Source organism: Macrobrachium nipponense, chromosome 21, assembly GCF_015104395.2.
Source record: "Macrobrachium nipponense isolate FS-2020 chromosome 21, ASM1510439v2, whole genome shotgun sequence".
Taxonomy (NCBI): Eukaryota; Metazoa; Arthropoda; class Malacostraca; order Decapoda; family Palaemonidae; genus Macrobrachium; species Macrobrachium nipponense.
In genome coordinates, this window is record NC_087212.1 from 33,639,366 (window position 1) to 33,666,813 (window position 27,448).

Genomic DNA, 27,448 nt, shown 5'->3' on the forward strand with positions numbered 1-27,448 from the left:
AAAACTACCTTACCAAGGACAACAACTGTGTAAGGAAATAAAAGAATTAATGAAAATAATTTACATGAATTTATTCTTAGTACTAATGAGGGATAAACTACTCAGTACTTTACTAGAAGAAAAGTTCCGTGTCTTTAACCTGGCATACAAAACGTGGTTAGTTTCAAGTAACTGAAAGGTACAGGAATCCATACTAATGACATTAATTTCTGACAGGTACCCTAACTTACAAAACCTATCGCGGTCATGTATATTTAACATTGGGATGAATAAACGGTCACTTGGGGGAACAACTGGACATCCTTTGTAACCGAACCTGTGGCTTGGAAAGAAATGGCATTATATTACCTTAAGACGCAGGAATGTCTGAAAATTCCTGAATAAAAGTCTATGATGTTACTTATATTTGGTATTTCACCTACGATTAGCACCATTTTCATTAGGCTATATTAATGATCAAATTGACACACAATCATTTCAGCTGATCAGCCATTTTAAATTTATGGAATGTAAGCCATCTACAACCTGAAAATGCGCGGACACATAAAAAAGCTAAAATAAAACTAATTCAGAGTATCATCAGAATTGCAAAAAAAAAAATAAATAAATAAATAAAAAAATAAAAAGGGATCCAAAAACGTTTGCAACGTCAAGTCAAAAGACAAAGAAATGTCAGGAGGTTGCCGAGACCAACGCGAGAACGAAGACTGTTTTGTTCCCTGCATATAAACAAAGAACTTGCCGAAACAAAGAAAGTATATCGCGTGCGATTCTGCATATCCATGACAAGGAATAGTAGCACGACAGTGTTTGCATTTGAATTCGTAAAACGTGTAATTTTTTTTATAGTTTATATTGCATACTTCTATTCAGAGAGACAGAGCACAATATAAATCACCAACAATAACCTAAGGGCCAAGGTAAACGCATAAGTATTGACGAGAGAGAGAGAGAGAGAGAGAGAGAGAGAGAGAGAGAGAGAGAGAGAGAGAGAAGCAAGCTAAGTGATGGCTACTGACGCACAAAAATCCATTTCAGCAGATCGTATCTTCTCTTGCTCAAAAGCCTTGGAAATTAAAACCACTTGAGCTGCCAGAGGTCTTAACCCACAAATAAAATCATCTTTTCATAAGAGCACGAACAGTGGTAGGAATAGGGATTGTTACGGCAATCATCTTTAAAAAACATTCACAAAGGCCACATACATTTTTCTCATTTAATAGAATACTAAAGCGGTTAACCTTAATTATGACTAATCTACAAGAAACTTAGATGGACACAAAGAATAATCAATTTCACTTTTAATAAGATTAAGGCTGAATAATGTACATAAAATATCACCCTTCAGCAGTTCATACGTATCAATTCTTCCCCCAGTTATTCTGACGCTATGTTGAATTATACTTATGTAAAAAAAAAAAAAAATATTGAAAAGACCAACAAAAAATATTATTTAAAAAACTCTTCAACCTTTATAGAAAATAAACACGCAAACTTCAGGGATATGTTACATAGAGATTATACACCGCTAATGTTTTCGTAGAAAACGATATATCAATATTACCTAAGTTACTTATTATCGGACCAAAATGTTAAATGACTATGACAGCAATGTTATTAAGGCGTTGCCGAGGTAACATTGGATTCTTCAGAAGAAATATACATTGGCTGACCTTGGTGTATAATGCAATCCAACAATGCAGGATTTACTATCAAAGCTACATGGAAAAGTGGTTTATAACTGAGTAAAAGACTTAAGAATTGTTTACAAAAGTTCCCGACAACGATACCAGAAACCTCCTTTGAAATATTCTGGCTGACATTGTGTTTTCACAAAGAGAAAAAAAATACTGAACCATCCTCTCTCTCTCTCTCTCTCTCTCTCTCTCTCTCTCTCTCTCTCTCTCTCTCTCTCTCTCTCTCTCTCTCTCTCTCCAAGCTGTATCCCTTAAGTTCCCTTCCGTTTTATCTCAGGGGTGTCTTAAAAGTCCATCGATGAAGTGAGAAGTGGTACACTGCTGCCTCGCCTTCTTTCTTCTCCTACCTCCTCCGTTTCTCAACCTTCTTTTCTTCGTCACCTTCCTCCTCCTTTCTCCCTTTTCTTCGTCACCTTCCTCCTCCTTTCTCCAACGTCTTCATCTCCTTCCTCTTGGCCTTTACCTCCCCTTCTCCGTCTCCTTCCGAGTGTCATCAGAGCCAGCAGTTTTATGGAAGCTCCAACTACCAAGAGGGAGTGAAGGAAGAGAGCCAGAAATGGAGGTCTACGTCTTAAGGGTCCCAGGAGATGCATCCCGAGCAGCCTCTAAGCCCTCCCGGTGAACGACGAAGGCCTTTCGCTACCTATAAACATCGAGAGCCACAGCGAAGTGGAAAGAGAGGGAATGTACGGATAAACGGAGCGTGATTGAGAGAGAGAGAGAGAGAGAGAGAGAGAGAGAGAGAGAGAGAGAGAGAGAGAGAGAGAGATATCACTTACAAAAAAGAAGGGTCACCGAATATAAATTCTTAAGTGACCGAGTCACAGAGAAAATGTTTTTCGAAAGCAAGACGACCAACTAATTTCCAAAATCTAGATATACATCTTTATATGTAAAGAAGCAGCCCTCACTAAATGTTTGAAGTTAGATGTATATAAATCTCAACATAACAAAAACAGCAAATGATCAATTCCTAACCAAACAAAAGAGGCAGTACTTCTGACCGATGAATGACCACAAGTCACTAATTTCAGATGAACTAAAAGTTACTAACACTCGAGATTTCGAGACTACATTCAGTTAACATCTAATAGTTCGATGATATATCAATCATTTATCGTGTGAAAAAAGGCACAATGACAATTTTAAAGTTACAGACAATATTCTAACCAAAGAACTAGTAGTTCGATAACACATCAGTCATTTATTGTGTAAAAACGGCACTGTGAATTTCTCAAGTTACAGACAACATTCTGATCAGCAACCGTAGGTACAGAGAAAAAGCACTCGGTGACGGAAATGAGAGTAGAAATGCCACAACAACAATAGAATACGAACCCATCACAATGGAATATGAACCCACTCAAGTCTGAATATTTGTATCCACAGAGAGTCGAGAGAAATAAAGACGTCGAGGGGAGAGATTATGAGTTGCGGAGGGGAACTAACTAACATCATCTCTCCCACATCCTCCAGGGAATCCTCTATGGCCGCCACAAAGTAGTAAGGAGACACTCAAGACGTGACATCGTACACAAAAATTCACATACACAACACCTATGAATTTACAAGTAGGTGTTCCAAGAGGAAGAGGAAAAGCAAGCTCCCCCACAAAATACTGGAAAAGGCAACACCCCCAAAAAGAAGGTCGATCCTTTTATTTTCCGTATCTGAATCTTGCTTATCTTCCCTATGTTCCCCATTTGCCAAAAGACACTTAAGGATAGACAAAGGAAAATAGGTAACCTACAACACATTTACGTTAAAAAAAAATGTTAAACTAATGTGGTGCACCAAAACACACTTGAAGAGAGCAGGGACAAAAGTAGTATACCAAGAAAAACATAAGCATATAAAGGGGAATAAAATAAAGAATATGTAAACCAGGAGACATTAAAATGTAGGAACGTATATACAACAGCGGACATTTATAGCAGCAAAGGAAACGAGAAAACTGTAATGAAAGAGGCACTCTAGGATGCAAAATATGTAAAATAAAATTGTAAAGAGTTTTATGAGAATTTCCTAAAGGGGGTGAAAATGTAAAACCATAATAACTTAGTTTCAAGGTTTTTTCTTTTATTGTTTTGCTAATCAACATCTTTGTTGTTGAACTTTTATAGTTTCTAAACTCTCAGTAGTAGTGTTTTCCATCAACAGCCAATATTTCAGTCTAGTCATGTAATTAAATCTAATTTATGGATATTCCAGAGAAGGAAACAGTACCTCGGAACAACAGTAAACAAAACACATGAGAGAGAGAGAGAGAGAGAGAGAGAGAGAGAGAGAGAGAGAGAGAGAGATGCCACGCCCCAAGATGATGAAGGCGATGATAAAAGGTTTCATAATGAGCAAACACGCCAAATTTTGTTTACCTTAGAGGGGGCTAGAAAAATTGCATCTTACTTACTCGGGTAAAAGCTCGAATTAAAAATGTTAAAAGCTGGGCAATAGTTCTAATGAGAGAGAGAAAAAAAACTAACTAAACGCTATCGTATTGTCATATATGCATTACATTTCAGTATGCAAATAGAAATAAATATTAAAATGGATATAATTTCTTACAAAATCTACGTTTCTTCTCTCTCTCTCTCTCTCTCTCTCTCTCTCTCTCTCTCTCTCTCTCTCTCTCTCTCTTACTTCATACTTTTACTAACCATTGGTTTTCAGAAAAAAATGAGATATCTAATTACAAAATAATGACACCAATTACGGCAATGAAAAACACTAGTAAAAAGAATCAGACGAAAACCCAGTAAACCCAATGTTAAAACCAATAAATTCCAAAAAATCAAACCAAAGTTAAACCCAATAAACCCCAAAATTCAAACCACAGTTAATCTCAATAAACCCCCAACAATAATACTATAGTTAAACCCAATAAACAAAAAATCAAACCGAAGTTGAACCAATAAACCTAACAAAATCAAACCGAAGTTAAGCCCAATAACCCAACAGAATCCAACAGAAATTAAGCCCAAGTTAAGCCCAATAACCCCCAAGATAGACATCCTTCTTCCAAAGAGTCCAACGAGAGAAAAGTCTCGGAGCCAAAGGGGAAACCCTACGGAGGGACATAATGAGAAGAGAGGAGAAGTGATTTGGTCTGAGAACTTGGAGAGCTTCTTAATCTCATAACAAGCACTTCAGATATAATCAGGCTAATGGGTCGTACCTAAGGCAAAGCTTTGGGTGGCATTAACTTAAATCCAATTACCCTTACCACCTTGGGAAAAACCTGCATTTTCGTCGTGTCTTAAGGAACCGTGATTCGAAATCGCGATATCAACAGCAAAGATTGAGTCTAATTAAATGATTAGGTTCTAGAAATAAAACTGATGGTTTGCATACTACATCACTAATTTACAAGGACATAAACACACACTATATATATAAATATATATATATATATATATATATATATATATATATATATATATGTGTGTGTGTGTGTGTGTGTGTGTGTGCGTGCGTGCGTGTGTGTTTGTGTTATGTATATAACAATTAACTGTATTTATGCCAGCACAACTCTTCCCTTAAATAATCATTTGACCAAAACCCAGGCTCAATAATTTTATCAATGCACTAACGTCCTAAAACGAAATACTCACTCAAACTTCCTCCCATTACAACTAAAATCAGAGGCCTGTTTCCTCTATTTAATTATGATCCGCAGTCAGATAAACCAGCTTTCACGCCTTATCATGTTGGGATGCTTGCGGTTGATATCTGGGATAACTGCACGCATCAACAGCACGTATAGCCTACAAAGCATCCCCATACCAATTTAGTTCACGATAACTTGCTACCATTTAAATTACGTGGCTTTCGAATTATAATGAAAGGTTTCCATTACGTAAATTTTCAAGCATTTCCATGGGGGAAAAATTATTAACATAATATGAATAAGTAGTACAGCACACTAAGTTTAATATACCCCGACACACTTGACCATGTAAGAATTATACACACACACACACACACACACACACATATATATATATATATATATATATATATATATATATATATATATATGTGTGTGTGTGTGTGTGTGTGTGTGTGTGTGTGTGTGTGTTTCCATCGTTTGTCAATACTTTGACGACTGAGTGAAGTCAGAAAAAAAAAATCTAAGGGCTTACTATGGTGTAAGAAAGAGTCATGAACGAAGGGTGAAATGTGTGAGGTTCGCGAATGATATCCTAACTAACTGGGATGGCGGCGAGGAAACAATGCGGAAGTTAGTGGAAAAGTGAAAGTGTCAGCAAAAGGACAGAGGTGAGAGCAAAATTAATGTTCACAGGGTAAATGGAAACCAGGAGGTTGGAGCAATGAATGGATGGTGGAAAAATGGAAGCGTTTAATTTGTGCTAGTAATGTACAGCAAATATAACACACGAATGACAGTGTGAGAGAAGAGCTGAATGAAAGCACTGCAGAAACGAGAAATGCTGCAGGAAATTTACTAAAGATCAGGAAGAGGCTTAGACTTGGAGTATCTGTGGAATCCGTTGAACCAACTCTGTTTTATATATGTAAGTATGAATGCTGAATGGAAAAGAGATAAAAAATAATAAAGTGACTGAAAGTGACTGTTAGGTTAAAATGTTTGTATATAATATGTGGCATATATATTTTGAAAATTACGTTAGCCTACACACAAGGCATAGATGACAAGAGATTGGTAAAAATTCGAACTTGTTTGGAGAGAAGAGGAATGTAAGACCTTGAAAGTGCTAGATAGGTCCCATAAAACAAGTTATATACGTAGATTTAATATCCAAGATGTGAGAGTGTGCATGCAAGACGCAGGTGAGTGATGCAGTGTGTAGGGGCGCCTAATGCACAGCTAAGGATCATTCTGTGTAGGTGTGCGAAGAGGTTTATGTTGGGTAAGTTTATTTTCCCAAAGGGTTCATTCAAGCTTCCCCCAATAGGCCTAGTGTTGCAAAGATCGTCGTGAAGCTATACCCTTTGTTGTAGGGGGAAACAGCTAAATATTAAAACATACTTACATACACAATATATATATATATATATAGATATATATATATATATATATATAATATATAATATATTATACATATAAATACACACACATAAGACTACTGCTCGTTAAGCGTTCGTTAGGCTTTTCCAGTTTTTATGAGACTAGAAAATGAGCCTATTCGCATCCTGGAAAGTACGACTATGAGTCCCAGAAGACAAGGCCTCTTGCATATCTTGTGTCAACACCCCTGAGAGAGAGAGAGAGAGAGAGAGAGAGAGAGAGAGAGAGAGAGAGAGAGAGAGAGAGCTGGCTATCCTAATCATGTCTCTAGGGATGCATGCTCTTGTAAACCTCAAGGATGATGTGGGGCGGGGGGGGGGGGGGGGTGCTGGGAGGGGGGAGTTGATCTTCAATATGCAACACTGTGCATCGTTTATATTCCACAGATGGAAAGCCGCCGCCGCCCTCCCCCCAATCCCGCAACAACCACAATCCGACTTTAGCAAGCTAATGAAGTCCAGGGGGGTTCAAACTCTTGTAGACATTTGCTTGGAAGGTGCGGTAGTAACAAGTGACTGATAATGGTCGGGAGATTACTTTGCCATTTCCACAAAATAATCCCGACCAATCATCGTTCATCATGTTAATGGAGAAGGGAGACTTAGCAACATCAATCACTAAACCAAATTAGGGAAAGAGGTAATTCATTCTCTTCTTGAATAGATGCAATGTCAGATCTCGGGATTATCATTAATATTATTATATTAGGTCTTTCTCCTCGGGATATGCTGTATATAAGGTCCACAATAATATTTAGTGGAGAATTACGTTGTTTTTATAAAAACGTTCTTATAAAAACAACATAATTCACCAATAAATATTATTGTGGACTTGACATACATTATTGTAATTATTATTATATCATTATTACTATTCTCTCTCTCTTTCTCTTTAGTTATATTTTCTTTCAGTTTAGTCATGCGTATATACGTTTTTTTTTACATTTTTCTTTATCAGTTTCATTAATGAAAAAGAATTGCGTCCAATTCCTTCCATGTTGATACTTTAACATGAAAAGAATTGCACATAATTAAAATACTAGCTAGTCGCTTTCATCAGTTACCCCAATTTTTTTTTCGTTAATGAAACTGATAAAAAATAAAAACAGACAAAGACAGCATACATCCACATGACGAAACACTGAAAGAAAATATAACGAGAGAGAGAGAGAGAGAGAGAGAGAGAGAGAGAGAGAGAGAGAGAGAGAGAGAGAGAGAGAGGTAATAATAATAATAATAATAATAATAATAATAATAATAATAATAATAATAATAATAATAATCCCGACCTCCGATGCTCGCCTATTAAAGACCTCAATACGGACTGTCGTAAATGATCCCCGACCGTCTTCATAGACGATAAAGGAAATGAGCTTATTATGAAGACCATAACCAGGAAATCCCAAAGGGACTGTTCTTCAGTCATGAGGCGAAGAGAGAGAGAGAGAGAGAGAGAGAGAGAGAGTACGTGCGCAAGAGCGCGTATGGGTACGCTCTCAAACTCCAGTACAAAAGCTGATTCTTACGGCAGAACAAGTACCATTCAGTTAAAGAGTGACCGAAGTGCATTGAACTTGAAATTTCACATAGAATCCAATCAAAAAGGATGTCGGGTGCGGAACATTTGCTCAAGTTGCAAGTTGGAAAAAAAATAAAATCAGAGTAACTGAATGAATGAAAGCAAGCAATATTTCCTACACAAAAAATCAAGAACGGTTTACGTAAGTGCGTTTTCTATACTTTACATATATATAAATAAGTATACTATATGCATATATTTATGTGTCCAAATATGATATAAATATATATGTATATTTATATCATATATATTCTTTACTATATATATTTATATATATTATATATAAATATATATATATATATATAATCTATGTATAAAGAATATATTGTGTGCCTTACTGGTAGGATTTAGTAAAGTGTGAACCTGCTAAAAACCAAAGAATTTACCAAGTAAAATATCTGAAAGGATATTCATTTCTTTTAGAAGCAGATTACTACTGTAGATTCACATCAACCGTGCACTTGATGTTTAGGTCAGTCCCCTACGACGCTCCTGATTGGCTATTGAAGCCAATCACAGGGCTGGAAAATCTCAGTCTCTCAAGAGAGTTCACATGGGTAGGATGTATGTTCCACCTCTCCTGAAAGACGTAGAACATAGATCCTACCCATGTGAACTCTCAAGAGAGACTGAGAGTTTCCTGTCCTGTGACTGGCTTATCAACAGCCAATCAGGAGCGTCGTAAGGGACGGGCCTAGACATCAATGCACGGTTGATGTGAATCTACTATAACAGTTACCATTGCAACCTTTACTAGATACTTCTGGATGACTAACCTTATCACAATTTAACCATTGGAATTCTACGACTTTCCAGTTCTTTGAAAACCTTTTATGTTTGAGAGAGAGAGAGAGAGAGAGAGAGAGAGAGAGAGAGAGAGAGAGAGATTGTTCCCTGGGAGCTTTTCACGTGTGTAATACCTTGTACTAAACACCAAACAAAAGCCTGGCGTCAGCAACAGCACACTCACCCTCTCTGCAGACTCAGCCACGTAACTCTTTAAGGCTCATAAAAGAACGCAGGAGAATTTTTGACCCATTCCCCCTTCCGGGAAGGAAGAAGGAAGAGGGAAAGAAAGAGTGAGGGAGAGAGGAAAGAAAAAGAAATACGCTGTCAACAAAGGTCGGTTGTGAGGCTTCCATTTAGGTAGAACATTTATATGGTTTTATAGCGAGCGTATCCTGGCACTTTCATCCGCACACACACACACACACACATCCAACTCCCCAAACCTCCAAGGCACTTACTGGGTTTCCGGGTATGTCCCGACCCCAAACGCAACACAAGTACCTCAAGGTAATCCGGCCGGCCTTTTTAGCATATTTCTCTCCGACAACAATAGGTTAGTAATTATGATGCCTCTCAGACAGACAGACAGAGAGAGAGAGAGAGAGAGAGAGAGACAGACAGACAGACAGAGAGAGAGAGGAGAGAGAAGCCTCGAACCTTGCAACCACTGTCGATGAAAGGAAAAAGAAACGGAATAACGACTAGGCCTAAAAGGGCTTCTCTCAACCTGAACCTTACATTACAAAGCCTACAAAGTACCACAACTGATTTCTATGGCTCTTTTCGTTATTTACAAACAAGGAATGAAATGCTCTCGCCTCGTGTGATACAGGCCTAAGGTGAACAGTGCAAGGAGCAAAAGTGGTCTATCCTTTTCTTCTCTGTTCTGTTGAATTTCTCTTTCTCCCTACTCTTCATGACTTCTTGATTAGTCAACACACTTGCCCCGCTCTTGTTCTCTACGTAGCAATTCCATTTCACAGCGAATTACCCGAATTTCGATTCCCTGGTGAGGAGAATTTGGGTGCTTTTCAGTAAAATCTAGTACTCATCTATTGACTCACAGAACGAATTATGTGCTTGTTTGTTATTCGATCGTTGTGGGTAGTACCACAGGCGGAGAAAGGGGAAAACAGAGACTCGAGTGATCGGTGACCAGTCAATGAACGTAACATGAGACTAAAATCCACTAAATGGAAGGGGTCTCGACGAGGTAGCCATCACCCCACCAGGATGATAATATTCATCACGTGATACCTGCTTCGGCCACTGGCAATTACAACTGCAGCACATAGTATAGGTTTCCATCTCGTGCATAAACTACATGAACCGTGTAAAAAAAAAAAAAAAAAATCTTAAACCGTGAGTTTGCAAGCATCCCGGTAATCACGGAGCTCTCTAAGATCTTCACATTCGCGGGACTGATGAGTTGTTAAAATGACATGATTTCCATTCTACTGCAGACTCGCGGTAACTGGTTGTTCTTACTTTAATGGCCTTGCAGACATGCGGTCTTCAACAAGTATGGATGATCACGTTCGTTAGACACACACACACACACACACACACACACACACACACATATATATATATATATATATATATATATATATATATATATATATATATATAGGAGAGAAGGATCTTATGCCTTAAAAACACCGTCAAGTGTAATGCACAATGTTCAATTGTTTTAATAAAAGATAAACATTTAAAACTAAACATTTAAGACCAAGTCTTGGATATGTTACACATTCCAAATGGTTATCATTCATGAGAATTAAATAGAAACCCTAGAGAACTATGGATAACCTAGACCTGCCTCTGTGTTCTATGATGAATCATTTAACTTCACAGGCAAGTTAGTCGTCCCATAAGACAGCAAGCTACGCCTACCTTGGTTTCTTAGCCGTAAGTGAAAACAGCATGAGCAATACAAAGCTTTATCATAACCAGAGGTATGTTACTATCATGAGGACAGACAGAGGCAAAACAAAACGGGCTGTAAACCGGTGTCACTTCGTCACTCATTCACTGCAGAAGAGGGCAACAGATGAGAACCAACAGGTGAGTCTTTAGCCGCTTGGCTACCTGCCTTCTGGCAGAAGCTAATCAATGAGACCTATTAGGTTCAAGCGCTCACATCTGCGGATAAGAAAGTACAGAAGAGAAATGTACTACACGAACCCAAATGCGTTGAAGCCCTCATAGGAAAATTTACGAGCACTAAACGTTGACAAAGAACAACGTCAACAACAGCGAACGTCTGAACACCCCACCAGCCATAACATCACGCCACGGTGAACATTACATAAATAATAACATCATCCTTATCCAAAGCCAAATATTTTCAGTTCAACGTCTCATCCAACTGTCTAAGAGACAAGCAAACAGGAACGAATGAAGCACACGATCCATTTCAGCAGAGAAAACATCTCTGACGGGAATCTTTAGTGGGGGTCACTGCTGTCGCGCGGGCAATTAGTAAAAGAGTTCCCGCAGCACAAACAAACACCGAAATAAAAGGCCCTCGCCATAATCATAATCATCAACTCTACTGCTCAGCTGTTTACAGAATGGAGCAACAGAAACAAAATTTTTTTTCCTCCCGTGGTTAGGCTAATAGACTGTAACAAAATTAACAACAAAAACAAAAAAAAAACACACAGGACCAAAAAAAAAAAAAAAAAAACAGGGCCTCTCCCTCCCTCCCCCAGCCGGAACCGAAGCGTACCCCTGGCACTGCGCTCGTCTGGCAAGGAGGAGGAGGAGGAGGAGGAAACGAGGGGGGCAGGGTGAGAAAGCGAGACCTGTTGGTAACACGATCGTCACCTCAAACTACCCCTGGGAGAGTGACACGCACACGAGAGAGAGAGAGAGAGAGAGAGAGAGAGAGAGAGAGAGAGAAGCCTACCACTCTAACATTTCAAAATGCAGGTTAGTCAACGTAAAAATCATACATAAAACGAAGGTAAACTGCAGAAAAAAACTATAAAGTTCGTGTTTACACTTTTCAACTTTTTCTTACAATAATCGTTGCACATGTGGCCTTACTAATTTAGGCTTTTCAAAATGAAAATCGAACCATAACGGAAAGACAAAACAAATTTTATAATGCTTATGAAAAATAAAACAAATGATCGACAGCAATAAATTCAAGTCTGTAAGTGATTCCACAGTGAATAAAAAAACTATGTACTATGATCCACGTCCGGCTTAACGTTTTTCTGGTACTATAATGTCTGCTGTGATGTAAGCATCTACTGTGTGGTCAGATTATGCTGTCTTGTGCAACTAGGAACGAAAGGCCCTTGCTGACAAACGCCCAGCTTAAATGTCTTATATGTCAGTAAAGAATTAACTCCAAAGATCGTGGGGAAACACTTCTGCTAACCTTTAAATTTTTATCTATTTATTGATTTTTTTCTTAATAAATGATCTCCTTTTTTTTCTGTTAGTTCGTTCTAATGAATATCATCTCCTTTGGAAGCTTGAACTTCGAATCAATAGCCCCTTTGGGCTTTTTACATACGAAGAGGTTTATTTTCTGAGTTATTAGTAGTAATAATAATATTAGACCAACATTACTTTACAATTTCGACGGTGAGCTAACCATTCTAACCACACGACAAAAGCGTTCAGAGAAAACACAGCACATGCCTTATCCAGATCCTGACGTCTCGACCAAAATCAAGTAACTTGTTGTCAATAACGAGGTCTGCTTTGGTAAAATTTTCGTAAAAACCCAGACATGATTTTTAATTTTTTTATGTATCCTGCTGATTAACCACCCAAGTTTTAGAACGCCGACGGTATGCGCAATCCAACCACAATCACAAGTTTCCACAGCTGACTCCCCAGAACACCAATGCACCAATTTTTATTAATAGAAAGGCGAGAGGGTCAATGCCGGATAGAAAGAGAAAACTGTGGGGCTAAAAAGAGTAAAAATGTGAGTGAAAAGAGAAAGGAGAGCCGGACTTAATCCCGGACACAACAGAACAACATCTCGAAGGATAAAACGACTTGAATCTCGGGAAGAGCCAGCAAAGGACTTCATAGCTAGACAGTAAATGGAAAGAAACGTTCACCGAATCCAGCAGAACTATCAGAGATTACTAATCTGCACTGAGTAATGGCCCATTAAAGTAGAACAATAGATGCTGCATAACAGTGGCTTTATCAACTGCCTTACACTTTCCTTCCCAAGAAAACTTTAATAACACTTGGAGTATTAGAAAAGGCATTACAATCTACAGATGAGGTACGATCAGAATGAATCAAGATAAACAGATTCCATTTCGCTGAAGACATGATCAGAACTCATAAAAGCCCTTACTTAATCAAAATTATAATTCCTAAAAGAGATACTACACACACTCACACTATATATATTATATATGCGTGTATGTTTCCACTACTTGACTACTATACGGTGTCGCACAAAAAAAATTATGCAATTAATCATTGCCACGACCACTGAGTGGTCGTGGCAATGATTAATTGCATAATTAATCATTTGCAGGTAACTACAGTGGCTATACACAGTATAAGCCACTGTAGTTACCTGCAAATGATATTCATCAACAGCACGTAGACACTAATACATATACGAATATACTATAGTATTTCCACCACAGCAATGACTCTCGTACTAACCCAATGTTAACGTCTTTCCGTTCCAATGCCCAATCAAAGAAACACTTCCCAGGTTTCTCGATTCTTTCTCACAAAACTTGGATATTTTTCCTTTCACTATAAACTTCTTTACCTTTTGTTTTTATTATTTGTGAGAAGAGGTTGCAAGCATCCCAATCCTCCACCATGGATCTGTCAATAGTTTCTGACTTGATGACCACCCATCCAAGTATTAAGCAATCCCAACGTTGCTAAACTTCGATAACAGGTTTAGATAAATCAATTACCAAATGGATGGAAATATGGGTGGCAAACCATATTATATTGCCATTACATATGAAAAATAAAATGGTTCCCTAAACAGGAAAATAGGACAACTGAACACCACTCACTAACGCAAGGCAAAACATAGCTGGGTGAGAACATTAAAAAAAAAAAAAAAAAACAACAACAACATATCCCAACCCATTTCGCTTTAAGACAGGAGATTATAACAAACAAACACACCAATTGTGAAACTCGGATTCCATAAGAAAATGAGAAAGGTTCCAACGTCAAACATTTGCTGGGAAACATTTTTCCCAACTGGGGGGGGGGGGGTGGGGGGTAGGGGGGGGGGGGGAATTTATGTTCCCCACAAACCTATCACTCTCACGACCAAAGACCTTTGACATGACAAGATAAAAATTGAACAATGTTTACTTTACACCTTGGAGCTGAAGATACTGCAACAGAAAAATGGTTCTTGAGAAGAGCGTATGACATGGAGTATAAATAATACAATGCAAAAAACATTGTAACTGCCGGGGAGAGAGAGAGAGAGAGAGAGAGAGAGAGAGAGAGAGAGAGAGAGAGAGAGAGAGAGATTTACAAAAAATTTTACATTAAGTAGATAATAACGGAATATGTATTAAGAATAAGGCTGTATCATGAGTGAAATAAACTCAGAAATCCTAGATTTCACAGTTCTCTCAACACACAGGAGAAATATTACACTAGGTAATAAAAAGGAAAGTGTTTACATACATACATACATACATACATACATACACACACACACACACACACACACATATATATATATATATATATATATAATATTCTGTTTTTTTATCAAATGTATTTTTTAATACACACCCACAATTTGTTATACCTACTATCATTGCAGTTTAGAAACTGGAAGTATTCAAGTCGCAGTGTATTTTTATCTTAAAAACGGTTTAGGGTTGGCGGAGATGAAAGCAAATGATAAAAATTAGTGTGATATTTAATGGTGTTTTTGCGAGTCCAATTAATGTCATGAGACTAGAGCCTCTCCTCTGAGTCTATTGTTATGACTGGCTCCAGAAAAAATCACAAATATAAGCCAGCAACCAGTTTCTTACATAACTCGGAAAGCTGCTGCTTTAAACACAAGGATCTTACTGCAAAAAAACATTGTTAAATTTACAAAATTCTAAGAAAATTACTTAACTAATGACCATTAGCTGTCGCAATTCCATAAGAGCCTAGCATGTACATAGGTACATGTTAACCTCTCGAGTGGAAGACCACGATTATATATGTAATACATAATAAAGGTCCATTTGTCTATCTATATTTATGTATGTATGTATCTGTATGGGTGTACTTATTCAAATTTAAACAACGATTCTTTACTTACTGATTTTCTCACAGTTTCTGAATACGCTTATCAACCGCCTTAAACAAAAAGGGGAAATAAATGAAGAGGCTCTTCCTTCCAGAGTGAAATTCGAACCCTCGCATGGCTGTAGGAATGCAGATGCCCTGGCAAGGATGGTTACAGAAACCATACTCTATACACCACGTGTGTGTATATATATGATATATATATATATATTATATATATAGATATATATATATATAGATAATGTAATAAACGCTAATGCAAACAGGAAACAATATAAGGTCTAACGTGACTTATAGAATGATTTGTAACATTACATTCTGGCTTCTACTGAATTTCCCTCAAGTTTCGGGCCATACATCAGCTTGAGTGCTCTACCGACACACCCCCCCCCCCCCCCCCCCCCCCCACGCCACCCTACATACGAATTCCAATGCACGGAGAGTATTAGGTGGCTAAATGTTAATTATACCAATGAAACTAAATTTCATGATATATTGGAAATACAATCAGAATGATATATTTTATACATTTTTGCAATGCTTTTGGTAGAATTTCGGTTTGTCGCCCTCTAGTTGATCAGCCTGTGATAGAATATAACTATATACACATATAAATAAGATAGATTATATATATATATATATATATATATATATATATATACATATATGTATGTATATACGTATGTATATATTTTCACAGACTGGAGGGCGGCAAACCCGAAATTCTACCAAAAATCCTTGCAGAAACGAGGCCAGTGTTCAACCAAACTTTAAGGTAGGTCCACGTCCACAACACGAATAAATTCGTGACTCATAAGAAAATAACGAAGCCTAAATAGTCAAAAAGTTTACTATGAACCTGGAGTATTTTGAAATGAGCAAAACTTATATGGAAAGAGAATTATTCTAGATGAATGAATCACGAACCTTTACCTTTTCTTCACAAAGCCAAATGTAACTGAAAAGAATTTTGCAACGGAATTCACACTTTAATTTTTAACAGAAATCAATACAAAAAGAAGATATCCCACCCAGAGAGAGAGAGAGAGAGAGAGAGAGAGAGAGAGAGAGAGAGAGAGAGAGAGAGAGAGAGACTCCACTGCCAATTTCCCCATGTTGCCCCAAAATCCATACAATAAAACCAACTCCACAGACGCCTCTCTTAAAGACGGCTATTTAAGACCCCAAAAGACAAACCACTGCCATCACCAAGATTTTCTGCTCCGGAGGAGAAAAGGGGGGCCAGATATAATAGAGAACTAGGGCCCTTCTTGATACAGAGGAGGGTGCAAAAGCAGCCACCCCTCTCCCATTGAAACAAAAGGCCAATAAAAGTAATGCTTACAGCTCGTACCGTGTCGGAGTGGGCTCATGTTTATACACAGGGGGAAAGTCCTAAGGGAGTGTAGGCCTACAATTCTCATTTCGTTGCAAAGAAATAAATGAGAAGGAACGAAAAATTCATTTACTTGCGGACGAATATACAAATACATAAACATGTGGAAATAAAATGGGGAAAGATTTGTTTGAAATCTGTTAACCATATGGGGTAACATGGGAAAATTTGTTTGTCAACAGCCTCGTCTAGATAAAGACCATACATAGTTGAATCATGAGACGAACAACTTCACAACTTAGCCTAAAGAAAACGAAAACAAATGACAATAGAATTGAAGAAGCCACCATTTACTAGCAACTGGAGGATCTACTGCTAACCTAGGATTGAGGCCAAGGCCTAGAGTAGGCAAGGGCACCCATTAGCTTCTCCGTCTATGAACTTTTTCACTATGGCTGATTTTTACTATGATTTCCTGTTTATACGAAACATGCACACTTTCTGATTTGTACGATTCATATGAAAACTTTGGTGTTATAATATCTTTAAAAAATATACTTATTAAACTACAATTCAGAACAGAAAGTAACAAGTAGCTTCTATGGCATAATGCTGAACTTCTACGGATACATAAGCAATAAAATCAACACACTTCTCCTCGAACATACGCGATTATGTACACGACATACAAATTATATATATATATATATGTGTGTGTGTGTGTGTGTGTACACGTATATGGAATTAACGCCGATCAATCTATCTATCCTGTCATACACAGAAGAAAACTGAAACTTACTAAGGTCCGGTTCTTATCTTCCCCCCCCCCCACCCCCGGCAACCCCTCTCTGTTTTCCTTCAACCCTCAAAACCTGTAACAAGTCCTTATCCAGCACTCCACCCTTTGGAGGAACCTTTGGAGCATCCAATTAAAATCACCCCTTGCAAGTCTCTCTCTCTCTCTCTCTCTCTCTCTCTCGGTGGCACTCGGTGGTGCCTTTGCACACCCCATGTCCAACGAAGCAGCAGCAGCAGCAGTGTGAGTCGAGAGGAGGAGAATTAGTAGAATTGAATAATCAAGACCTGGCTAAAATAGAGTGCGAGTGGAAAGGGTGAAAGTTTTGTGCAGAACATGAGAACATCTGGGGAAACATAGGGCGAAAGTACCTTAATGGTGAATCTGGTGTAATAGGTACCAAAGTCTGTAAATTAATAGAATAAAATCAAGTAAGTTATGGGAATTAATGAAACTAATTATTACAGGGGTTCATGTGAAGGAATGAAATAAAATTGCACGATATAATAATACCAACAGCAGTACAAAAATTAATATTAAAAAATGCGAGAAGTCAGACATGAGAGAGAGAGAGAGAGAGAGAGAGAGAGAGAGAGAGAGAGAGAGAGAGAGAGAAATGACGTTTAATACCACCAGTATCTTTCCAGCTGCCTAAGGCAAATTTTGCATGATATGGTCCCCTTCTTCTGCTTTTCATACATTCATCTTTTTCTGTATGTTGAACTCTCTCAACCCTCCTGTTTTGAACACGCTGGTCATGAGACCTTAATCGCATCTCAGAGATGCAAGGTCACGACCAAGGCAGCAGTAACGGGATCTCTTTGTATCTCTATTCTCTTATATATATATATATATATATATATATATATATATATATATATATATATATAAAAAATCCACACAAGCCTTCACATTCATGCATTAATTTACCTTTTCACTGATGAAAGCATGTATAACTTGTAAAAGGAAACGAGACACTGGTATCAGAGGCGATTGGCACAACGTGTAAGGAGATGGGAGGGGGGGGGGGTGGTAGGGGGGGGGTGGGGGGGGGCTCGTGTAAAGAAGTATGAAGAGAAACGTTGTGGAAGCTCCCTACACTGAGGGTTCATCCACAATTCAAGATTGGCTGTTGTGTCGTTTTCAGAGTGGAACTGGCCCCCTATCATGGGGACTGCCTTACCCTGATTATTATTATTATTATATATAAACCTCACAATTTATCAGATTTCCATACTGTATATAACTAAAAATAAAAAAAGAACACAAAGCATCAAGGCACTGATGTTTTTTGAAGTCATTAAGCTTAAATAGTGAAATAAAACAAAAAAACCCTGATCTATATCAGCCTCCATTACAAGTGAAGAAACGTCACTTCATACAAATGTCATTGCATTCAACAGGATTGCAAATGATAGCTCATGAACTCAAAGGCTGTACACGGCAAAGCTTCCATCACTGGAAGGGTTGCCCTTACAAAGAAAGACCACAAAAAAAGTTAATAAAGGTAAACAGAAATCTCTATCATAACACCAAAAATTCCATATTCTCTGTCTGATGGGAGGAGGAGGAGGATGAGGAGGAGGAGAGGCGCCTCCTACATCCCACAATCCTATTACAGTCTACAATACTGATGTGAGATTCATCCCTCTCCCACTCAACCTTGTTGCTTTAACGTCATCTCTTTCTCTCGACACTCAAACCGAGGCAAGTTTTCGTGAAAATTCTGGTTAAAGGTGGTAGAGATAAATCAATGCTTCTGAGAGAGAGAGAGAGAGAGAGAGAGAGAGAGAGAGAGAGAGAGAGGTAACTCAGCACATTCTTTCTCAATAGACCAAATAGTCCAGTACAAATAAAATTAAAAATTAATATCAGGCTATCTTAACATTTTTAGATGGTACCACCAGACAATGAAAAATAAGATAAACATAAACAAGCAAGAGAGAGAGAGAGAGAGAGAGAGAGAGAGACTCGGCACACAGTTCGTCAATAGACCAAATACTATGGTACAAATAATATTAAAATTCAGCATCAGACGATCTCAACACTCAGATGGTATCACAGAAAAATGAACAATAAGATAAAAATAAACAAGCAACTACAATGTCAATGTACAAAATCATTGCATAGGTCCAGCAAGCATTTAAAGACAAAAATACAATACATAAATTAACACAATCAGGAATGAAAGAACGTGTACTGGAGGGAGCCACAATCATTATAAAACAACGAACTGGGCATTTCCTTATTCGATGCTCAAGATATCTTACAGCTCTACATAAGTTATCAACCTTAAGCATAATCTCTTTAAAACATGAGCAGGAGTCAGCTATAATTACAATATTAGCAGCTCGAAAAGCAAATGTCTTTATGGACTTTTGGATCCCTATGCATTAATATATATGTAATATAATCAAGAAACATACGCCATATTTAATTTGCTCATCCATTATCTGTATACCGTATAGATATGCGAGCATATAATACTTAATGTTGCAATGAACATCAAATACACTGAAGAACAAAGCGGTATAACTGAATTAAAATTTCCTTTCTCTCTCACCCATACCTATTTAACTTTGTTTATATTAAGAAATATTTTTCTATCTTCATCTAGCTTTGTTTTGCATCGTTGACCTTTATGATGTGGCAAGAGCTTAGCCTAGAACTGCATGATGTTAAAAAAAAAAAAAAAAAAAAAAAAAAGGAGTCTGTACGGTATGTCAATCAATATGTAATTTACCTTTCCGATACAACACATCACAGTCACTTCTGGACACACAACTGATCTGGAGTGGACCAAATATAACAACAACAACAAACATATAATGCAAAAATATATCCAATATTTACACTGACTTGGTGAATTGAACTGACAAGAGCAATATGTCAAAAATACAATATACAATAAATATGAATATAAAAAAGTTAGCCAGTCTAAATCGGATCGTACCACTTTGCACTGAAGAACATCAATAACTTTTCCACATCTTAGGTTTTAAGCTTTGGCTCAGAAATGAACGATATATCAACCAATAAGCGAATACCACAGGAAAATGATATTCAGAAATCCAATCGCTATCATTTTCCTGTGGTATTCGCTTATTTAATGAAGTCACGTGCATCTACTGTGATTTTTTAAGCATATCAACCAATAAAAAAATGATTAGGTACTTTCACAAAGAAAAACCAACGTATAACAATAAAATAACAAAAATACTGAAAAATATATAAAATTTCATCAGAAAGATGCACATTTACACACACTTTTAACATTAAATTAGTATGAACAATTTAAATAAAGTGCATTAAAATCTCCAAGTTAAGTATATCAAACGCGGTGTGCCATATCCGTAGACTTTCCCAGCACGGCGTCTCCAGCTTGGCCACACCCATAACTTCACACTAGAGAAGAACGCTCCTCACGGAAGATTTTCCAGCAGCAACTCTTCAAAACATTTACACTTAAAATTTTGCGGTTTCTTAAACTTTTACACAGATCACAAGAGCCAATATGAAAGCACTTCTAAATTATTTACCTCATCGCATTATGTAACGTTAATTCAATACTATGTCCTTTCAGCCAATATCAGTTCTAAATTCTATTGACGTAATTTTCAAATGTTTCGACCATAATCCAAAAATAATAACTGATTCTGACATCAAAAGATATTCCATCAGTATCCAATACATAAATGATCAGATATTTCATTAATACTTACTGGTTTTTAAACACAATGTAAGCATTATTTATGCAAAACTGTAAATGTTTCGAGCAAGAACAAATAATCACAAATAAGAAGAGAGCGAGAATGTTAAATCCTGAGAGAGAGAGAGAGAGAGAGAGAGAGAGAAGAGAGAGAGAGAGAGAGAGAGAGAGAGAGAGATTAAACGCAAGGAAATTATTGTCAGAGTGGAGGTTGTCAATAACAAACGCCACTTATCAGGACGAGAGGGTACGATCTTGCCACTGGAATTTCCTCTTGTTTCTCTAATTATCGACTGAAAAGGCACTTGACATCAGGGGCTCAGGTTCCAATGATAATGAAGAAGATAAAAAAAAAGTCTATGACAGAATAATTCACTAGCGATAATGCCGGGCACTGCTCAATTTTCATTGTTGGGTGATTTATACTGTTACATTAGTTATTTACTACAAAAATAATAACACAAGAATGATCGCCTATCAAGCCAAGAAATTGACAGTGAACGTCACGGGAATAATTAGAACCCTGGCGATATCTATATAACCACAAATATGAAATAAATATCAATCTATTATTTAAGTTAAAAATGCTACACCGGAATTTGCAAGAGAACAAAAAAATAAACACTGAAATGAACCTTTTTCGAAATCAAAAAGGTATTGCAGCATCAAAATAAAGGCATATTGTAAAATACGTCCATAAGCCTCACAACTAACAGCAAATCTTATAGACAAACAATTGACACACAACAGTGCCAAAAGAAAATATTAAAAAACATCAGGCATAAGGCTGAATTAAGAAAATTTAAGTTATAAGAATGGAAATTACTTAACAAGAATGTGATAGTATATAAGGATTATATTCAAACTCAGGTATGTGTATACATACATGCATACCCACCTATGTATACGAGAAATATTGTTTCATTCAATCTTCTTGCCTCCAAATACATACTCGATAACCTTAGCCTTCGGCTTTTCGTGTAGAGTCCCATGATATTCCCCTTTCTAAAATAATGGTCTGCCGACCTATGAGGATATAATGCCACCTCTATTATTCGCTGGTCATTGCTACATTTGGAGTTGTTAGTGGCCTGGATACATTGCACAGAGGAATTTAATATATATATATGTATATATATGATATATATATATATATATATATATATATTATATACTTGCACGTAATTCAGCTTCAGTGCAGGGTACTTGCATTACAATACGGAATACAGCCTCAGTAACAGGAAATACCAGACTACAAACGCCGAAGACATAATTATTGGTCTGTTGGTATGAGCCATTCTTCGTGTGGTCAAAAATATCGTACACGTAACACAAAACTATGTTAAGCCCACATACCGGTATTGGTATTCTTTGAAGGGCTACTACAGACCTACAGCAGCATCTGCCAGAGCGTAGTCCTAAGGGTATACATCTAAAATGTTGAAGCATTGCGCTGATTTTCCTTAAAGATTGGGCAGAACGGTCAGATAAAAGCAAGGGATAACCAGAAAAATTTAGATATCGTAGAAAAGTAGGAAAAACCAACTTGAAATCATGCCTGTAACCTAAATCCGCGTAGGAGCCAAAATACCCATCTGAAGATCCACAGATATTATACCAAAACATAATAGGTGCCATGAGTTTTCTAATCTGATGCAAGATTTGTTAATACGTACACACACACACACACAATCATATATATATATATATATTATATATATTTATAATATATATATACATATACGTACTGTATTAATACATTCTTTAAGTAAGGCTGTGATGAAATTAATAAAAACTGTGATAAGCACCATGATGCAGAATAATACAACCCTTCACTGCGACGAACACGTAATATGAAATAAAACATATCATCTAAACGAGATATATGTTAGGAAAACAAATGGATTCCAAATTCCACCTGAACCTTCGGGATTTTTGCTTCTGTAGGCCAAAGAGTCCTAGATTACATTCGAATAACAAATCGTTGCATCGCTCTCCTAAATCCTCAGCCTTAATGCAAACTTGAACCCAGATTAAAAACTTTACACTATGAACTATTCCTACGCAAGCAATGACTGCATTATTGGAACTTTGCCTGGTCAGAAGAGACTAAACAGTGATAGCCAGACTTGAGCAAAAAAAGCAAAACTAAAGCATTACAAACAAGTTAACCATATTTATATACAGCTACGTCCAGTATATATTCCATTTTTCCAAGTGTTAATGCACCATGAGTGAAAACTTGGAAAAACATAACTAAATGCATTTTGATGCCTCTTTCCAATCCCCAGTTTCTCTCGACATGGAGTTTTGTTCATACATATAGGGTATTCGGTACACAGTCTTTACTACATTGCTTATGTATGTGGACAAAGCTCCATGACGAGATAGAGACAGCCTCTGTATGTGGAGAAAACTCCATGACGAGATGGAGACAGACTCGTTTTATTCATACTTATGACTTCATCCTCATCAAGCAGAGCTTTACAAAGGAAGTGTAATGATGATGTGCCATGAATACCAGAGTTCGAGGCTGACAGAGGCTACATGAATAGCAATGATGACGTTGGACGTTCACAGTGATTATGATGAACGAGGGAGAACGCCTGGAAATGCTTGGAAAATATTACCAACGCAGATACAAGATAACAGAACCAACACAGATACAAGATGAATAACCACTGTCATCATTTAATCCTGCAAAATATTCGTTGTGATAGTGATAATGACGGTGCCACAGAGATGCTACACCCTATATAACAAAAATGAGAAGATACAGGGAGATGTACGCCGACTGTTGAACTTTCATGGCATCTACTTTGGCCCAGGTCAAGAAACAAGGTACTGGAATGAATTGTCTAACGCAATATCCTCCTGTAACTTCTCTATGGAGAGAGAGAGAGAGAGAGAGAGAGAGAGAGAGAGAGAGAGAGAGAGAGAGAGAGAGAGAGAGAGAGAGAGATGCAAACAAATACAAAAGGTAAGCGGACGGAAGGCAAAAACCACAGCGAACTCTGGATGTCTTCCTCCAGGTGAATCGAGATAATTCCATCAGAAATTGAATAATGAAATAACACTCTGAAATATAACTCGGTCACATAGACCCTCAGGTACGGTTATGGTATCCAGGTATCAACTTTAAAAGCCTAAATGATTCGTAGACAAAGCATGTTCTCAGTGTCTGCTAAACCACTATTCGATTAAGCGAACGCCATGCCAGCTAACTACGTCACTTCCAAAGCCACAGGTTTACGCTACACGAACACGAATTTAGACTTTCCCGCGTTCCTTGACCGTACACATCTTTCCATCATCAATCGATTACCATGGATGTGGATTACGTTTGCTTACAATAAACATACAAGGTTTCGAGAAACGGACATAACAAACTGGTGTAAGAAATCTTAAAGGTCTAGGTTAGCGTGGATCAATCAAGGTCTTTTGGATGTTAACCTCGCCTACACTGAAAAACTTGAAAGTCACTACCAAGTTACGTACCCCTAAACTAACATATTTCTTGTAATATTCTTCGCCCATATGAACAAAAGATAAATCCTTCAAGAAATAAACAATCGCTCTCAAATAACACCCACACTAACAAATAAAACACGGGTAGACGAAACAGAATAAACTTTTCTTACCTGTAACTTGAAGAATGTAGGAACACTTCCCCAGGAGAACTTGGGCCGCACTTCGAAACTACTGTACTGAAGCTGAAAAAAAGTTTGTTTCCAGCACACTTTGGTTTACTATAAACTCGCTAAATGTGTCACTAGAGACTTCATGAAGAGAGGGGCTCGCTGATCACTTCGGCACAAAACTAAAACTCAGGTGTTTGCGACCAACACACCTGTGTTTCTGTCCTAAACATTAAACTTTTACTTTTTACAGCTTATACACACACATCTCTTCCAACAAACTTCCTTCGTTGGATTCACTATAATAAAAAACACTCCTTCACATTCATCAATTCGCACAACAGAGCAAAATACTCTTGCCTGACTTACGACGCTACTTCAAACCCTCATCATAAGTTTTGGAAAGCGAGACGGAAGGGAATCGGGGAATAAAGAGCAGAGTGAAAGTACGGTACCTCACTCAGTCACAGCCACTGCTCGACTGGAGAGGGCGCGCCGTTCGCGGCGCATTCAACTCCCTTAGGTGGCGTTCACTTCCCGTCTCTGGCAAACCCAAAACGAATTGCATGTAACGACCAGCCGCGCCAAACAATCCCTTCGCCGAAATTGTTTTGATGCAACAGCCTCTGGCTTCAGTTCGTTTTACTGATCATCTCCAAAGCAATAATTTATCTCCTTACTGCTATTAAAGTGACCGTTAATGTTAGATAATTAGTCATTGATAATATATATAATATAATTCACAATATGTCGTATAATGCAACGTAAATTGCAATCATTGCAAACAAGCATGGCTGTTTCCCGCCACGATTCCGTATTATCTGAACCTGACCCAGTCTTGTGTCCCTCGCGCAACTAGAACCAAGTACCAGCTACCCATTTTAACGCTTTGAAAACACATCCCATTACATACGAGTCATTCAAGAAAAGCGTGCAAAATTCCACTTTTCCAACGTTTAATTCAGCTGAGCTTCCCTTCGGCGCGAGGGAGCATGACCTAATTCCTGAAGATGAAACAACGAAAAACAGGCATCCTACTTTCCCGAAATCCATAAAATACATCAGTCTAAAAATATAAACGTACAAGGGCATTGTCCAATTGCAAAACTATAAAAAGCAAATACATAAAACAAAAAGGCCATCTAAGACAACAGGAAAGAACGATGACAAGGAAGAAAAATTACCCGTTTATTTCGCTTATTGAACAAACCACACCCACTACCCTCCCACAGGAATGGAAAGGAGAGTAGGGAGTGGGAGGGGGGGGGGGGGGGGAAGGGGGGGGGGGAAGAGGAGCGTGGGAGGTTGAATAGCGCTTGTAGCAACCGTCACATTCTGAGTCTGGGCCAGTCGGCGACTCGGTCTAAAACTGCTGGTCATTCCATCCCGTCTTAGAATATTAATCGATGAAAAAAAGCACCAAAAACCATCTCCCTGGCAATAATAGTAGCATTTAAATAAAGGCAACTAAGAAAGTCATAAAAACTTCAGCATCTTTTTGCAGTAACTTTTAATAACTGAGAAGGAGTAAAGAATATTCCCTTTCTATATCAACCACTTGAACGAAAAACTGAGGGAAGGCGTCGTCCATCAGATATTATTACAAGAGCAGGAAAAAACTTTGAGGAAAATCTGATCAATAATTTAGACCCTCGTCACAGTCTAGGCCTGGGTAAATAATACGTATTACACCTAGAAAAAATCATCTTTCTTTAATATCTAATTATATCTGAGAAAATTAAATGAGAGAAAATTCATTTGTATTAATTATTCCCTATTCTACCGACAAATGAGTTTTTTTTATTATTTACTTTTCTTGATGATCATTAGATACAGAAATATTGAGTAATCAAGACAATTTTACGTTACGGAGGTAATCTGAAGAACAACTTATATTTTCGAGGATAACTGAGAACTTTAAAAGAAAACAAAGATATTAAAAACATTCCTTGATGAAATAGAATTAAATTTCCCTGAAAAACTCACAACCATGCAATTTTGAACAGATCCACCAGCAAGTTATTTTGAAACTACACAGACGTAACAGTTGCAATTGCTGTATAACTGACAGTTCAATGGAGAAATTACTTCGAATACAGCTGTACAATTTCGGTCTAGCTATTGGTAACAACAGATAGGCCTAGCCATACATCATAATACATCTTCCTCTACAGATATTAATTTTCACTCAATTTCTCATCAGGTTTAAAAGGCTTTAAACGCTCTCTCTCTCTCTCTCTCTCTCTCTCTCTCTCTCTCTCTCTCTCTCTCTCTCTCTCCATAAGTAAGTTTGTCTCAACATCCATCAAAAAAGAAAGAAGCATTATTATTTGTGTCGACATTCTCTGACGAATAATCTGATGATATTAATGTCAGAGCCATTGCCGTAGGCCTAACATTCAGAAACAACTATGCCTTCGTATGGTTGAGCTATTGCACGTGTAGGCATACACGTACGACTCAAACATTCACATTTGTCTTTATTAGGAATAAATAAACAGAAGAAACATACAATTTTTCATGATCTCTTCAAGGGTGATGATACGACTATTGTATTACCTAGATAT

At 37.5% G+C, this 27,448-nt stretch overlaps 1 protein-coding gene across 5 annotated transcripts in view; it reads right to left on the minus strand.

The window, feature by feature from the left end:
- Window positions 1-25,377, minus strand: part of LOC135197906 (fasciclin-2-like) — a 257,105-nt gene extending 231,728 nt beyond the window's left edge. For 4 of the 5 annotated variants that reach the window (XM_064225136.1, XM_064225137.1, XM_064225129.1 and 1 more), the window contains exon 1: window positions 24,885-25,377. The gene's annotated coding sequence lies outside the window, so the exon portion shown is untranslated. The remainder of the gene's footprint in view (window positions 1-24,884) is intronic. The other variant, XM_064225138.1, reaches the window with a different exon arrangement.
- Between the last annotated feature and the right edge of the window lie 2,071 nt (window positions 25,378-27,448).